Here is a 17,363-nt window from a genome sequence, read left to right on the forward strand (position 1 = left end):
GGGGAGAATGACAGAGAGAGGGAGAGAGAGAGAGAGGGAGAGTGAGCAAGCACTATCTTCCATCTGCTGGTTCATTCCTCAAATGGCCACAATAGTTGGTACTGGTTCAGGCTGAAGCCAAGAGTCCAGAGATCCATCTGGGTCTCCCAAATTGGTGCCAGGATCCCAACTAGTTGGGTCATCCACTGCTGTTTTCCTGGGCACATTAGCAGGGACCTAGACTGGAGCCATGATTCTAACCGGCAATCTGCTATGGGATGCCAGTGTTGTAGGTGGCAGTTTAGCTTGCTGCACCACAATGCTGGCCCCAGATTCAGGCCTTTCTTAAACTTCTGTTAGTGTTGCTGCCTTCAATGAATCAGATCTTTTAATAGATTCTGTTGCTTTGTTCTTGTTCTTCAAGATTGTAGCCATGGTGGCATGGGACATGCAGATTGGTGAGCAGTAACCATCACTAAATTTCCTTCTTTGTGGTCCTTAATCATGTCTAATTTTGTTTCCAGGTCAATCACTTGTCATGGCCTTTTAGTGGCAACATGAACAGTGGATTTTGTGTGCTTAGGAGCCAAAACAACATGAAATCGAATCCAGCGCAAGAGAAAAAGATGCAATCGAGACAACATGAGATGGAGAAGGCTGCTGCTGGCATGATGTATCCCACTGTTTGACGGTAACCTCTTTTCTAAGTAAAAGGAGTATACCCTAAAATAATGGTTAAAAGTATAGTATAGTAAAAACATAGACCAGTAACACAGTTGGGCATTGTTACTATCAAGTTATATGTGCTAATCTGTGCGACAGGCACTGAAATGGGTTTGTTCACATCAGCATCACCACAGACACAGGAATAATGTGATGTATTGGAATGTTATTGATGTGAGCAATGGATACATTAATTTCCATCCATGTTCTTTTCTTGCACAGAGGTACAAACACTAAGTGGAGACTAGTATTGTGTGTAAATAAAAACCGATTGTATTTAGCAGTGAGGGAATGAACACACATCCACACACTAGTGTGGGCTGCCCTGCACTGAGAAATACCCAACATGCATGGGCCAAAGTGTTGAGAGAAATGAGAGAAAGAGAAAACAAAAACAAAAACAGTATGTGAGAGGGAGAAGTCTAGCTGGTCCGTGGTGGGAAGAGAGAAGATGAGAGCAACACCGCTGAGTGGGGTCTGTGGCAGAAAGAGAGCTCTTTCCCTCCTTCTGTGTCTTCTTTTAAGAAAGGAGATGGTGGGGCCGGCACTGTGGCGCAGTAGGTTAATCTTCCGCCTACAGTGCCGGCATCCCATATGGATGCCAGTTCTAGTCCCAGCTGCTCCTCTTCCAATCTAGTTCTCTAGCTGCAGCCTGGGAAAGCAGTAGAAGATGGCCCAAGTGCTTGCGCATCTGGCTCCTGGCTCTGGATCGGCACAGCTCCGACCATTGCGGCCATATGGGGAGTGAACCAATGGGAGGAAGACCTTTTTCTCTGTCTCCCCCTCTCACTGTCTGTAACTCTACCTCTCAAATAAACAAAAAATCTTTTAAAAAAAACGGGGCAGGGGGATGGTACTCCAATCAAGATATACAGCTGGAGTGGGGTCTGAGCATGTGCCCTGGTCCCAGATGGAACAGGTACATCATGGAAAGGTGGACGTATCAAACTGACAGAGTGTCACTTTGTAAGAACACAAGAGTTCCAGCTCCCCTAGACTTCAACTATTACACCATATCATTATGATGGTTATGATGTCCCTAGGTGGTAGAATATTTTCAGCTCCCTTATAATCTTATGGGACCATTGTTGTATACGTGGTTTGTTGCTGACCAAAATATTGTTACATGATATGCGGCTGTAATACAAAATGGTGCATTGTCATTGGAAAACAGTCTGGCAGTTCCTTGAAAAGATAAACACAGAGCTACCACATGACTCAGAAATTCCACTCCTGGAGATACGCCCACGACAATTGAAAACACTTGTGTGAAAACACAAAAAATTTGTACATGAATGTTCACAGCAGATGTGTTCACAATGACAAAAAAAGTAGATACAACCCAAGTGCCCAGCAACTGATTAAAGGATAAACAGAAGGTGGTCTATCATTGCGGTGGACTATCAGGCAGACATAAAGAGGAACAAAACACTTAGTAACACTTGTTAGAATGGGGATGAACCTTGAAAACATTGCCCTAAGTGAAAGAAGCCAATCACAAAAGACCGCCTATTATATGATTCCTTTTACATGAAATGTCCAAAATAGATAAATTTCTAGGGCCAAAAAGCAGACAAGTGGTTTCCTAGGGTCAGGGGAGGGGAGAATTGTTAATGGGTATGAGGTTTCTTTCTAGGGTAATGAAAATAATCTGAAATTAGATTATTGTGATAGCTACATAACTCTGTATAGATATTAAAAAACATTGAATTGTGTACTTTGAATGGGTGAATTTTGTGGTATGTAAATCACATCTCAGTAAAAGTGTTTTTGAAAAAAACACCAAGATAGCGTGCTATACTCATCAGTTGTCAAAACTTCAAAACCTTGACAAGTCATTCTATTGGTGAGGCCATGAGAAATAAGAAATCTCGGATCTTGTTGGTGGCAATGCAAAATTGTATGGATGCTAGAGAGAGGAATTTGGCAATGCATGAGGGAATCATTTGTGCCTACTTAAAACAATGTACCCCAAAGTTACACTCCCAACAAAAATACATGTGAGAAGGCTTTTCATCGTCCGGTTGTTCGTAACTGCAAGATACTGAAAATGACCTTGATGTCTAAACACAGAGGATGGGTTAAACTATAGCCTATGTGATGGATTCCTGCAGCCACAAAAAGATTGAGAAAAATCTCATAAATTGACATGGAGTGCTTTCCAAAAAATACTGCTACATGAAAAAGATGAAATGCAAAATTTTTAATATACAAGAAGTAAATAAGAAAACAGACATACGTCTTACTTAAGGAAACATAAAAAGGATGGAAGGAAAAACAGTGACATTGGTTATGTATAAACCATTGGGCTTTGAGAGTGAGCAGTGAGCAGAAGGGCTATAGAAGTGACTTTCTCTGGCTATACTTTTTTGTGTGATTTTTGGTATTACGTTGTTTCGTGTTACTATATCAAAATACCTGAGGCTGGATAAATTGTAAAGAAGTGTGTTTGGCACACGATTCTTGTGGTTGGAGGGTTCAGACAGCTTGGCGCTGGTGTCCTGATGAGGACCCTCAAGCTGTGTTACAGTACGGCAGAGAAGCAGAAGGGCCACGTCCGGAAGAGACCAGGCGTGGCTTTGATTTATACAACATGGACTCTCAGGCACTCACTCACTCTTGGGAGACCCAGCCCCTCCGCCAGACCAGCACTAATCCAGAGGGTGGGCCCCCACTACCTGATTACCTTCTACCAGGCTCCACCTCTTAAAGGTCTGCCACTTCCACACAGCCACACTGGGGACCACACATGAACTCCTGTGGAACAAAGCACATACAAACCCTCACAATTCTCTGTTTTCTACATATTCAAGAAATGAATTCAAGAGCAAGGAGACCAAAAAATACCTAAAACAGAAGGCAGACTAAAACAAATGGACAACATTTCTGATGAATGATATAATCACCCTGAGAGAAAGAAAAGAACCAATCCAAGTAACTTAGCAGCACACTGTTTGTGTCATCAGTTTTGGTCAGAGTTGGAGTTAGATTTGGGTTTTATACAGTATAAGTGAAATAATTCAGAAACTATCTTTGGTATGTCATTGGCTTGAGCAAATGAATGGATATGTTGATATTACTGGGAGTCAGGTTCTCAGAAGAGAGGTAAATAAAATAAAGGGAAAGAAGAAGAAAAAGAAGAAGAGGAAGATGAAGAATCATCATCAGCATCATCCTGTGGAGATGCACTGGAATTGAATGTGTTAGTGTGAAATGGTGAGTTCTAACCTATATTCAAGAATGTATATATGTTATTATATGTGTGTTTACATGTGTTGTACACACAATGTATCCTTACATACATATGCTTATACGTGTGTATTGATCGTCTTTTCCTTAATTGAATGAAAATACCCAGAGGAGCTTCTTGAGCAGGAAAAGGTGTATTTCAGTTTAGAGTTTGCAGTTCAGGATCAGGCAGCATGATTGGTCTGATGTGGTGGATGCTGCCAATGGCAGAGAGGGTGAGGAGGAACCATCAAATGGTGAGTTAGGAAGCAGAGAGGGAAACTAGGCTGAACTCAGCTTCAACAACCAACCATATCTTAAGATCTTCCTCCTGTGGCATGGCAGCCTGCAGTGCCGGCTTCCCATATGGGCATGGGTTTGAGACTTGGCTGCTCCACTGCTGATCCAGCCTGGGAAAGCAGTAGAAGATGGCCGAAGTCCTTGGGCCCCTGCACCCATGTGGGAGACCTGGAAGAAGCTTCTGGCTCCTGGCTTCGGATCAGCGCAGCTCTGGCTGTTGCGGACAGTTGAGGAGTGAACCAGCGGATGGAAGACCTCTTTCTCTCTGCCTCTCCTTCTATCTCTGTGTAACTCAGACTTTCAAATAAATAAATAAATCTTAAAAAAAATCTGTCTCTAAAGGCAAGCCCTCAGTACCCCAGCAACCTCCTACCTCTCAGATGCGTTGGTTGATCAAGTCTCCATCCTGAATCCATCAATCTTGAACAGGAGACTTCAGAGTTTAAACACCTGCATGAGTTTGGGGAGTCAAATCTTGCTTAATCCGAACAATATGTATATATAAATATATTTTTAAACACACATATGTGCAAATGATCAGGTGTGTATGTGCCTAGTAGCAAAATAATAGTCAGCATATCTCCATCAAGCACCCAGGTCTTGGTCTCTAATACAGTTCCCTGCTACACAGAACCAAGACTCCTTGTAGAAATGACATTTCCAGGGCTGGAGGAGGGAAAGTACAAGATGAGCCTGGAATATCCTGTTAGCCTATAAAGTACAGAAGTATTAAAAATGGTGGGAATATGTTACAAGTCATTGGACAAATCGAGGTCGATTTGAACACGAAAATAATTAAGAGTGGAAATTAAGTAAAAATAATAGGAATAATAGGAAAATAATAGGAATAATAGGAATCCAAGAGTTCATACAAATCTTCAATGGATAAATAGTGGGAGAGAAGGGTAGTCAATGCTGACTGGTAATGGAGAAAGTGCTGCAGTTGGAAAATCATTTCCCACCCATAATAATAAAGATTGTTAAGGCAAAAATATTCAGTGGATGCTAAATATGTAAAGGGAATTTTAGAGTGGAGCTGAGTATTTTCATTGTCTTAAAATATCTCCCTACTGAGTGCTGGTTATAAGAGAAAAAAATAGATAACTACACAAAAGGAAAAAGGGACAACACTGGATCAATGATTAAAAAAATTTTTAAGATTTATTTTTACTTATTTGAAGGCCAGCGCCGCGGCTCACTAGGCTAATCCTCTGCCTTGCGGCGCCGGCACACCAGGTTCTAGTCCCGGTTGGGGCTCCGGATTCTGTCCCGGTTGCCCCTCTTCCAGGCCAGCTCTCTGCTGTGGCCCGGGAGTGCAGTGGAGGATGGCCCAGGTGCTTGGGCCCTGCACCCCATGGGAGACCAGGAGAACCACCTGGCTCCTGCCATTGGAACAGCGCGGTGCGCCAGCCGCAGCGCCCCGGCCGAGGCAGCCATTGGAGGGTGAACCAATGGCAAAGGAAGACCTTTCTCTCTGTCTCTCTCTCTCACTATCCACTCTGCCTGTCAAAAAAAATAAAAAATAAAAAAAATAAATTAAAAAAAAAGATTTATTTTTACTTATTTGAAAGGCAGAGTTACACAGAGAGAGAAATGGAACAAAGAGAGAGAGTGAGAGTGAGAGAGAGAGAGAGAGAGAGAGATCTTCTATCCACTGGTTCACTCCTCAAATGACCACAATGGCCAGGCCTGGGCTGAGCCGGACTGAAGCCAGGAGCCTGGTACTCCATCCAGGTCTCCCATGTGAGTGGCATGGACTCAAGCACTTGGGCCATGCTGTTTTTTCCAGGAGTGTTAGCAGGAAGCTGGATGGCAAGCAGAGCAGCTGGGAGTCAAACCGGTGCCCATATGGGATGCAGACATTGCAGGTAGTAGCTTAAGCTTATGTGTCATGACCAAATGATTAAAATTAACATCATCAAAGTGGAGCAAATTGGCCTCATGTGCCCCTGAGCCACTGAGTGGGATTCTTTGAGAGTTACCCAAGATCATTTGTGTAGTATTCTTTTTTATTTTCCTATTTTTCATTTTTTATTTTTAAGATTTATTTTATTTATTTGAAAGTCAGAGTTACAGAGAGAGGGAGAGACAGAGAGATCTTCTATCCTCTGGTTCACTCCCCAAATAACCATAAGGGCCAATGTTGGATCAGGCTGAAACCAGAAGTCAGGAGCTTCATCTGGGTCTGCCCCATGGGTGACAGGGGCCCAAGCACTTGGGCCATCTTCTGCTGCTTTCCCAGGAGCATTAGCAGGGAGCTGGATGGGAAATGGAACAGCTGGGACTTGAATCAGCGCCCATATGGGATGCCGGAGTTGCAGGAAGCAGCTTTATCTTCTACACCACAACATTGGCCCCAGTATTCTCTTTTTAATGGCAATTTAAAATAATTTATTTAATTATTTATTTTGGTTATATAGTGAGCCAGGAAGCAGAGAGAGAGAGAGAGAGAGAGAGGAGAGACATGGAGAGAAACAGAGGGCGATCTTCCATCTGTTGTCAATTCCTAAATGCCTGCAATAGCCAAGGCTGGACCAGGCTGAAGCCAGGAGCTGGGAACTCAATCCAGGTCTCCTAGGTGGGTGGCAGGTACCCAAGTACTTGCGCCATCATTGCTGCAACTTTGCTATGGGATGCAGGCATCCCAAAAGGCAACTTAAGGCTTCACCGAATGTCTATCTCATCTGTGTAGTGTTCTGACCAGGCAAGTGCAACTTGAATGGACTCTGGAGGAAATATTAGTCAAATTCAAAAGGAGGGACATTGGATAATAAAGAGGGGAAGAGGCTGTACTTTTACAAATATCAATGTTATTAAAGCCAAAGAATGGCTGAGAAACTTTCAGGTTACAAGAGACTAAAGAGACATGATTCTATAAGGGACATTATTGAGTTAATTGCTGTAACTGGCATGTGAGTGGTAGATTACCTAAATGTATCAGTGTGAAATTTCCTGAGGTTAACAGCTCCTCTGTGTGTGTGTATGTATGTAGGCAAAATACACTCACTAGTGTGTCTGGGGGTGAAAAGGCATGATATATTAAACTTACTCTCAAATGTTTCTGAAAAATATTAGCATACAGGACAGCAAATGGGGCAAGATGTTAACAATAGGTAAATCTAGATAATGATGTTCTTTGGGTTAAAGTATATGTTCAAAATTGTTTCCAAATAATTTATGCTTTCTCATGTGTCTTCTGGTTAGCTAGCACTGACTGTTACCAGTTGGGGTCAACTGGACTTCATTCCAGGCCAAAGTTTGAGTCAAAGTCAACCTCAGATGTCACTTATCAGGGCTGGTGCTGTGACATAGTAGGTTAAGCCTCCACTTGCAGTGCTGCAGTGCCAGCTCCACTTCCCATCTAGCTCCCTGCTAATGGCCTGGGAAAGCAGTGGAAGATGGCTCAAATGCTTGGGCCCCTGTACCCACGTAGAAACTCCTGATTCCCGGCTTTAGATTGGCTCAGCTCTGGTTGTTGTGGCCATTTGGGGAGTGAACAGATGGAAGACCTCCCTCTGTCTCTTCCTTTATCTGTAACTCTGCCTCTCAAATAAATAAATATTAAAAAAAAAAAAGTCACTTATCCTCCTTAGACCATTGGCCTGCGCAGAATATTTTATTCTCATGGTTGGGATACTGTTACAAGATAGGTGCAGCCGTCTGGCGCCGCAGCTCACTAGCCTCCGCCTGTGGTGCCAGCACCCCGGGTTCTAGTCCCAGATGGGGTGCCAGATTCTGTCCCGGTTGCTCCTCTTCCAGTCCAGCTCTCTGCTGTGGCCTGGGAAGGCAGTGTTGGATGGCCCAAGTCCTTGGGCCCTGCACCCACATGGGAGACCAGGAGAAAGCACCTGGCTCCTGGCTTTGGATCAGGGCAGCACGCGGGCCATTGTGGCCATTTGGGGGGTGAACTAACGGAAGGAAGACCTTTCTCTCTGTCTCTCTCTATGTCACTGTCTAGCTCTGCCTGTCACACACACACACACACACACACACACACAAAAGATAGGTGCAACCAACTGCTCAAACACAGGTTGAGTTCTCTGTGTCACATCTGGCAACATCTTATTGGCTAAAATAAATCACATGGCTTTACCCAAAGTCAAGGAGTGGGGATGTACATTCTGTCCCTGCTAGGGGAAAGTGCAAAGTCCCAGGCAAATGGTATGGACATATTGGAAGGGTGAAAGGTTGGGACCAATGATAATTTAACCTTCCACAGGTGGCCGACATGAATACATGGTAGAGATTAAAAAAAATACTTATCCTAGCAAGCCAGAAAACCTGGTCTGTAAGGATGAAAACATTACTTTTGCCTACTAAATACCAATTTTGAAATTAACAAACAGTGAAAGAGAGATTAATTCCTCTAGCCTGTCTTATCGAGGCATTATTTGCTGAAGAACCATGATGAGGAGGCTTTCCAAATATCTGACTTTATCTTTGCAATGGGGCATCGAGCTTAGATGCCTATAATGGAATATCACACCATTCATTTATGCCTGGGAAGATGAAGTACCCAGCCCTGGTCACTTGTGTCATACTTCCTGGTATGGCAGGTAGAACCTTTCAAGGGACTAAACTATAGAAAGTTGTGGTTTAGTAAAGAATTTGAACTGATGGAGGTGGGATCTTCCCAAGGAAAATTTCTATTGTTTTGTGACTTTCTCTAAGGTGCAGAGGAGCAGCTGTGCTTTTCTCCAGATAACTGTAATCAGATACTTCTGTTGAAGAGGCTCTACAAAGTCTTGCCCTCAAGACAATTTTCTGGACTTATTTGGAACTTTCTATCTTATGACCAGATAATGCACTTACTGTAGAGCTGATTGGAGGTTAGATTTTAGTGTGTGTAGTTTGTGCTACCTTTATCCATTAATCCTTCCCCTAGTAATGGTTGGGCTTCCCTTTGAAGAACAAGTTCCTCCAACCCACAAATCTTAGTCTATATAATTCTGGTACAGCTCACTCCATCTCCACTGCAGTGCCGTCCTGAGACCCAGATGTGAGACCATCTGTTTACTCCAGACCTTAACGGCTTTAGTATAGACTTATATAGTATGAGACCTCATTTAGTTGATAAGTGTTGGATCATTAAAAAAATTGTTTCAAAGAAAGAATCCTTTCTTTCTTTTTAAGATTTATTTATTCATATTTGAAAGGCAGAGTTACAAAGAGGCAAAGGCAGAGAGAGAGAGAGAGAGAGAGAGAGAGATCGAGAGATCTTCCATCTGCTGGTTCACTCCCCAGATGGCCGCATTGGCTGGAGCTGGGTCAATCCGTAGCCAGGAGCCAGGAGCCTCTTCCAGGTCTTCCATGCGCATGCAGGGGCAAAAGGACTTGAGCCATCTTCTACTGCTTTCCCAGGCCATAGTAGAAAGCTGGATTGGAAGTGGAGCAGCCGAGACTTGAACAAATGTCCCATGGGATGCCGGCACTGCAGGCAGCAGCTTTACCTGCTATGTCACAGTGCTGGCCCCTTCTTCGGTCCATGAGTTTGGGAGAGAGTAACCTTGGAAGTACTTGGAGCCAACATGAAAAATTGGGATCACTTATGAACAGAAGATAGCTTACCCAAGGGGCAGATGAAAATATAGCTAAGAAAGAGGAGGAGGCCATGCCCTGAAAAAATCGTTGGAGCTGGATCTGGCTATGCCTGAATCAGCTTCTTTGAGTAGTAAATTTTATTACCAATAAATCTGTTTGGGTTGAGTTTCTCAAATGACAGTAGGGAATGGGTTTTATTATCTTTCTTTGCTAAGCACCCGAGAACGCTTGCTACAACACTCAAGCAGAACGTTCCTTGTGTTCCTGGCAATCTGCTTCCTCTGCTAAGTTAAAGGCCTTAGACTTTTTCCTGGGCAAGGGAGGAGTAACTGAAACTCCTAAGCAGCAGACACATGAGGCGTTTTGTGTATCAGAGCTGAGGGTGTGTTGAGCTCCATGTTTCCACGGCTTTTAAGAGCAGGCAATGGCAAAATGAAACCCTTACCTCCTAGCCTGGCCCGGCTGGAACTACACACCCTTGGTGACAGGCACACGGAGTCACAACTGAGCTATATGCTCCCTTTAGGGACAAAAGGGATGTGGCTTCTGCCCACCCACCCCATCCCAGGTGCTTTGAAGGAGACTTCTGGGTGTCCATGAGACTGGCCTGCACACATTCCAAGCAGGCAGGAAAACATATTTCATTCTGTATGCATGAAAGGAATACACTACCTGAGGGAGATTAAAATCTAACTGAAATAAGAGTATTGTGAGTGGCTACCAGAATCCAGGCAAGAGAACACTATTAAATGCAAATTAAACATCCATATGGAAGCAGCATTGTGGCACAGCCGTGAAGCCACTTCCTGGGATGTCTACATCCCAGACCAGACTACTAGTTCAAGGCAAGTCCTGGCTACTCTGTTTCTGATCCAGCTCTGCTAATTGTGCCTGGGAAAGCAGTGGAGGATGGTCCAAGTCCTTGGGCCCCTGCACCCACATGGGAGACCTGGAAGAAGCTCCTGGGATGGGGAGTCCTGGCTTCAGATTAGCACAGCTCCAGCCATTGTGGCCATCTGGGGAGTGAACCAGCGGGTGGAAGACCTCTCTCTTTCTCTCTCTGCCTCTCTCTAACTCTGCCTTTCAAATAAATAAATCTTTTTTTTTTTTTTTTTTTAATTTTTGACAGGCAGAGTGGACAGTGAGAGAGAGACAGAGAGAAAGGTCTTCCTTTGCCGTTGGTTCACCCTCCAATGGCCGCCGCTGCAGCTGGCGCACCGCGCTGATCCGATGGCAGGAGCCAGGATCCAGGTGCTTTTCCTGGTCTCCCATGGGGTGCAGGGCCCAAGCACCTGAGCCATCCTCCACTGCACTCCCTGGCCATAGCAGAGAGCTGGCCTGGAAGAGGGGCAACCGGGACAGAATCGGGTGCCCCGACCGGGACTAGAACCCGGTGTGCCGGCGCCGCAAGGTGGAGGATTAGCCTATTGAGCCACGGCGCCTGCTCAAATAAATAAATCTTTTAAAAAATTAAGTAAATAAGTGAATCTTTAAGAAAAACATCATAAAACAAAACTGAAGACCAATGTGGCCTAGTTTCCCTGCTGAGGATAGTAACTCACATGTATCACACCCAAGCCAGACTCCTCAAACTGATGTATTATGGGGAATATCTACAAGTTAATAAAGTTCTGAATAATGATTAAAAGGCATGATCTATAATAGCAATTTCCAAAGTATGCTCAGTGACATATCCATAAATGTTACAAAAAAAGGAGCAACTGTGGCCAAATACAGTTAGGAAGCTGGATTAATCCAGGGTTGGATACCATCTTTACTGTAGGCCACCTGGAGCCCGTACATGCTGGTGCATCATACAGATATCCAAGGTGCGTGCTGCGGCTGGTATTCATATAAGTGTCTGCCAAACGCTGCTGACAACAGAACACTTTTTCATGATCATGTTAAAGGACCTATGTTCCCTAAACACACTTTGGACATACTTTCGTTTTGATAAAAGTTATGAAACAGCAGATGAATGTACACTAGGTCAGGGCGGCTGAGTTACAGTTTTGGGTCTTCTCCATCCAGCTGCAGTCTCCCCCTGAGTTAAGAATAATTTGTACATTTTCAAAGGATAGCATCTTGAATGGTTACATAAGTCCTTGCATAACATTCTGGTTTTGCCTCTTGGCTTACCAAGCCCCAAACATTTACTAGCTGGCCCTTTCAGACAAAGTTGGCCAATTCTTGTACTAAGCAATGAAACTATTTCAAGATTAATTTTTCTTAAGGATTTATTTGACAGGCATAGTGACAGAGAGAGGAGAGACAGAAGGAGAGAGTTCTTCCATCTGCTAGTTCACTCCCTAAATGCCTGCAAAAAACTGGGGCTAGGCCAGGCCAAAGCCGGCAGCCAGGAACTCCATCCAGGTTTCCTATGTGGGTGGCAGGGGCACAACTTCTTGGGCCATCATCTGCTGCTCCTTAGGTGTGTTAGCAGGAAGCTGGATCAGAAGCATGGAATGGAGCAGCCTGGACTCAAAGCAGGCACTCCTATGTGGGATGTGGCCATTATCCCACTGTGTCAGAATGCCCACCCATATTTTACTCTTCACAGAAATAATAATAATTATTACGTACTATTAGAAGTGGCAACCGTGTGCTGCACATGCCTTGTTTCCACTCTTTTTTACACCTTTGTGAGGAAGGCGCTATTGTCCCATTTTATAGATTAGGATACTGTCTCAGAGGGACATGATGCAATCAGAGCCAGAACTCTAACCCTGCTCTCTAACCCCAGAGGTACAATTGTGCCTTTATTGGTGGCTTACAAAGTGGGGGTCCATTGTCTCAGGGGGAGAATGAGACAAGCTTCATAACTCTTCTCATTATATATTTCTTTATATTTTTAGCTCATCCTTTAGACATTTAATTTTTCAAAAAATGTTTATTCAGCCTTCCAGCTCCATTGTTGCTGTGGGTTCTGAGAGTTCTGGCTTGTCTGGACTCTGCAGTTTTCTAAGAGAGAAATCTTGAAAAGCACTGAACAGTTCTTGCCGTTCTGAAACCATGGCTCATGGACTGGTGACATTCAAGGATGTGGCCAAGACTTCTCACAAGAAGAATGAGAATTTCTGGACTCTGTTCAGAGGGACTTTAGTAGGGATGTAATGTGGGAGAACTATACGCAACTTCATCTCCATGACAGGACTTCTATTTCTAATCCAAACTTGATTACTTTATTGGATGAAGAAGGAAAGGAACTTGGGAAGGTTATGAGGGAAGGGACAAGAAAATACTGCACTGATTTGGAGTCCAGATATAGAACCAACACTTTATCTCCAGAAAAGAATATTTGTGAAATATATTCATTCCTGTGGGAGATAATGAAAAAAATTAAAAGCTGTGGCATCCAAGGCTCCATTTTAAAAATGGTTCAAAATGCCGGCCGGTGCCGCGGCTCACTAGGCTAATCCTCCGCCTAGCGGCGCCGGCACACCGGGTTCTAGTCCCGGTTGGGGCACTGGATTCTGTCCCGGTTGCCCCTCTTCCAGGCCAGCTCTCTGCTGTGGCCCGGGAGTGCAGTGGAGGATGGCCCAAGTGCTTGGGCCCTGCACCCCATGGGAGACCAGGAGAAGTACCTGGCTCCTGCCGTAGGATCAGCGCGGTGTGCCGGCCGCAGTGCGCCGGCCGTGGCGGCCATTGGAGGGTGAACCAACGGCAAAAGGAAGACCTTTCTCTCTGTCTCTCTCTCTCACTGTCCACTCTGCCTGTCAAAAAAAAAAAAAATGCAAAAGCAAAATTGAGGGGAAGAAGGAGCCACAAGAGCCTTGTTTTGAGCAAGTGAACATTACCTCTGAAAAGATGACCTCTTATAAAAAACACAATTTTTCTTGCTGAACATCAGATAATTCATAATGGAGAAAAGATATTTGAGTGCAAGAAATGTAGGAAAACCTTTATTCATTGTTCAACTCTTAGTCAACACCTGAGAATGCATTCTGGTGGGAAACCTTACAAATGTAAGGGATGTTGGCAGGCCTTTAGGCAGCATACACACCTTATTCGACATCACAAACTTCATACTGGTGAGAAACCCTATGAATGTAGGGAGTGTGGAAGAACTCACTCAACATCAGAGACTTTATACTGGTGAAAAACCTTAAGAGTGTAAGGAATGTGGACAGGCTTTTAGAGTACATCAACTGGCTCGACATCAGAGGATTCACACTGGTGAGACACCCTTGAATGCAAGGCCTGTGGGAAGACCTTTGACAGTGCACACACCTTACTCAACACCAGAGGCTCCATACTGCTGAGAAGCTCTATGAATGCAAGGGCTGTGGGGAAGCCTTTGTATGTGGTCCAGATCACAGAGTACATCAGAACATTCATTTTGGTGTAAGGAATGTGGAAAGGCTTTTAGAACATGCCAACAACTTACTGTCCATCACAGTGCTCACACTGGTGAGAAACCCTATGAATGTAAGCAGTGTTGGAAGACGTTTAGTAGTTACTCGTAACTTATTTCACATCAGAGCATTCATCCTGATGAGACACCTTATGAATGTGAAGAATGTGGGAAGGCCGTTAGACCGCTCTCACAGCTTACTCAACATCAGAGCATGCATACTGCTGAAAAGCCTTATGCCTGTAAGGAATGAGGGGAGGCTTTCAGGCTTCATTCATTTCTCACCCAGCATCACGGGATTCATACTGGCGAGAAACCCTACAAATGTAAGTCATGTGAGAAGGCCTTTAGACAGCATTTATACCTTATTTAACATCAGAAGATTCATAATGGAATTTAGTAGAAGAAAGCCTTCAAATATACATTGTTTCAGAATATCAGAAAGTTCATTTTTGAAAAAAAAAATTGTTTCATGCGCACAACTAAGCATAATAAATTTTTAAAATATTTATTTATTTATTTGAAAGCCAGAGTTACATAGAGAAGGAGATGAAGAGAGAGAGAGAGCGATATCTTCCATCCACTGGTTCACTCCCCAATTGGCTACAATGGCCGGAGTTGTGCTGATCTGAAGCCAGGAGCCAGGAGCTTCCTCTGGGTCCCCCACATGGGTGCAGGAGCCAAGGACTTGGGCCATCTTCTACTGCTTTCCCAGGCCATAGCAGAGAGCTGGATTAGAAGTGGAACAGCCAGAACTAGAACCAGTGCCCATGTGGGATGCCAGCACTGTAGCTTTACCTGCTACACCACAGCACCGGCCCCCTAAGCATAATAAATTTTATATTAGGAAGAATCATTGCTTTAACAACCTTCCATCACCTTTTAAGCATTTTTTATCTTGAGCAAATTCCTATGAGAGACTAATGTAGTGAATCTAGGTAAATGTTTAGCCTTGTCTATCATTATCTTCATTTTACCACTTTCTTGCCACAGAGATATTGGACAAAATAGTTCAGTTCGGTGCCTAATTTTCCCATTGTAAAATGATGATAATGGTACTTATTTTTATTATTTATTGTTGTGTCATAAATTATCACAAACTTTGTAGCTTAGAATAATACACATTATCTCACAACTACTAAGGATGTGAAACCTGGTCATGACTTAATTGTGTCAAGGGTCTCATCTGAAGGCTCCACTAGAGAAGGATCCACATGATGGTAGCCTGAATTTGTTTCATCAAGGGGTGCTGCACTGAGATCTCCAGCTTCTGTCTGGCTGCTGGCTGAAGACCGACTGTAGTGTCTTGCTGCAGTGGCTTCTTAAACATGGCTAATTGCTTCATCAGAGCATGCAAGCCAGGATGGCAGTGGAGTCTGCTAGTGAGACAAAAGTTATAATTTTGTAATCTACTCGTAGAAATGACATCACATCATCTTTGCTATTTTCTGCTGGTTAGAAGTAAATCACTGGGTTGGCACTGTGGTGTAGAAGATAAGCCTGTAGCTACCTTCCATCTGATGGTTCACTCCCCAGTTGGCCGCAACGGCCAGAGCTGCGCCGATCTGAAGTCAGGAGCCAGGAGCTTCTCCTGGGTCTCACACGTGGGTGCAGGGGCCCAAGGGCTTGGGCCATCTTCTACTGCTTTCCCAGGCCACAGCAGAGAGCTGGATCAGAAGTGGAGCAGCCAGGTCTTGAATCGGCGCCCATATGAGATGCCGGCGCTTCAGGCCAGGGCGTTAACCCGCTGTGCCACAGCTCTGGCACCCATATTTCCTTTTAATATATACCTCATAGTGGAGTGGCTGGAACCTATGTTAGTTCTATTTTTTAGTTTTTTTTTGAGGAACCACTATACTATTTCTCACAGTGGCTGTATTCCTACCTTCGTTGTTTGAGGGTTTCTTTTTCTCCTTGCCAGCATTTGTTAATATTTTTGTCTTTTTGATTATAGCCATTCTAATTGGGGTGAATGATAGCTCAAGGTGGCTTAGATTTTCATTTCCCTGATGATGTTATATTTAGCATTTTTCTCATGTGCTTGTTGGCCATTTGTGTATCTTCTTTTGAGAGATGTCTATTCAGATCTTTTACCTAATTTTTAATTGGATCCTATGGGGTTGTTTTTGCTATTGAGTTTTTGTAGTTCCTTATATGTCCAGATAGCAGTCTCTTATTTTTTTATTTTTTATTTTTTTAACTTTTATTTAGTAAATATAAATTTCCAAAGTACAGTTTATGAATTACAATGGCTTTCCCCCCCATAACTTCCCTCCCACCCACAACCCTCCCATCTCCCGCTCCTTCTCCCATTCCATTCACATCAAGATTAATTTTCAATTCTCTTTACATACAGAAGATCAATTTAGTATATATTAAATAAAGATTTCATCAGTCTTCACCCACACAGAACATAAAGTGTAAAATACTGTTTCAGTACTAGTTATAGCATTAATTCACATTGAGCAACACATTAAGGACAGAGATCTTACATGAGGAGTAAGTGCACAGTGTTGTTGACTTAACAACTGTTGTTGACTTAACAAATTGACACTCTTGTTTATGGCGTTAGCAATCTCCCTAGGCTCTTTTTTTGTTATATAGTTATTTTTTTATTTAATAAATGTGAATTTACAAAGTGCAACTTTTGTATTGTTGTGGCTTCCCCCCCCCCCCAACCTCCCTCCCTCCCGTGGCCTTCCCCTCTCCCACTCCCTCTCCCATCCCGCCCTTCATCGAGTTTCACTTTCAATTACCTTCATATACTGAAGATCAACTTAGTATATACTAAGCAAGGATTTCAACAGGCTGCACTCACACAACCGCACAAGGTATAGGGTATTGTTTGACTAGTAGTGTTGTTTTTAAGTTTCATAGTAGAACACATTAAGGACAGAGATCCTACGTGGGGAGCATGTACCCAGTGACTCCCGTTGTTGATTGAACAATTGGCACTCTTATTTATGATGTCAGCAATCACCCGAGATTCTTGCTATGAGCTGTCTAGGCTATGGAAGCCCCTTGAGTTCACCGACTCTGAACTTGTTTAGTCAAGGCCGTATCACGGTGGAGGTTCCTTCCTCCCTTCAGAGAAAGGCGCCTCTCTCCTTGATGGCCTGTTCCTTCTGCTGGGGTCTTGTTCACCAGGATCTTTCATTTAGATTGTTTTTTGCCACCGTGTCATGGCTTTCCATGCCTGTGAGACTCTCATGGACCTTTTAGCCAGATCCGAATGTCC

General features: G+C 43.7%; 1 pseudogene; it reads left to right on the plus strand.

The window, feature by feature from the left end:
- The first annotated feature begins 12,783 nt into the window (after positions 1-12,783).
- On the plus strand, positions 12,784-16,276 carry LOC138850059 (zinc finger protein 14 homolog; annotated as a pseudogene).
- The last annotated feature ends 1,087 nt before the right edge of the window (positions 16,277-17,363 follow it).

The sequence above is a fragment of the Oryctolagus cuniculus genome, chromosome 6 (assembly GCF_964237555.1).
Source record: "Oryctolagus cuniculus chromosome 6, mOryCun1.1, whole genome shotgun sequence".
NCBI classification, from domain to species: Eukaryota; Metazoa; Chordata; class Mammalia; order Lagomorpha; family Leporidae; genus Oryctolagus; species Oryctolagus cuniculus.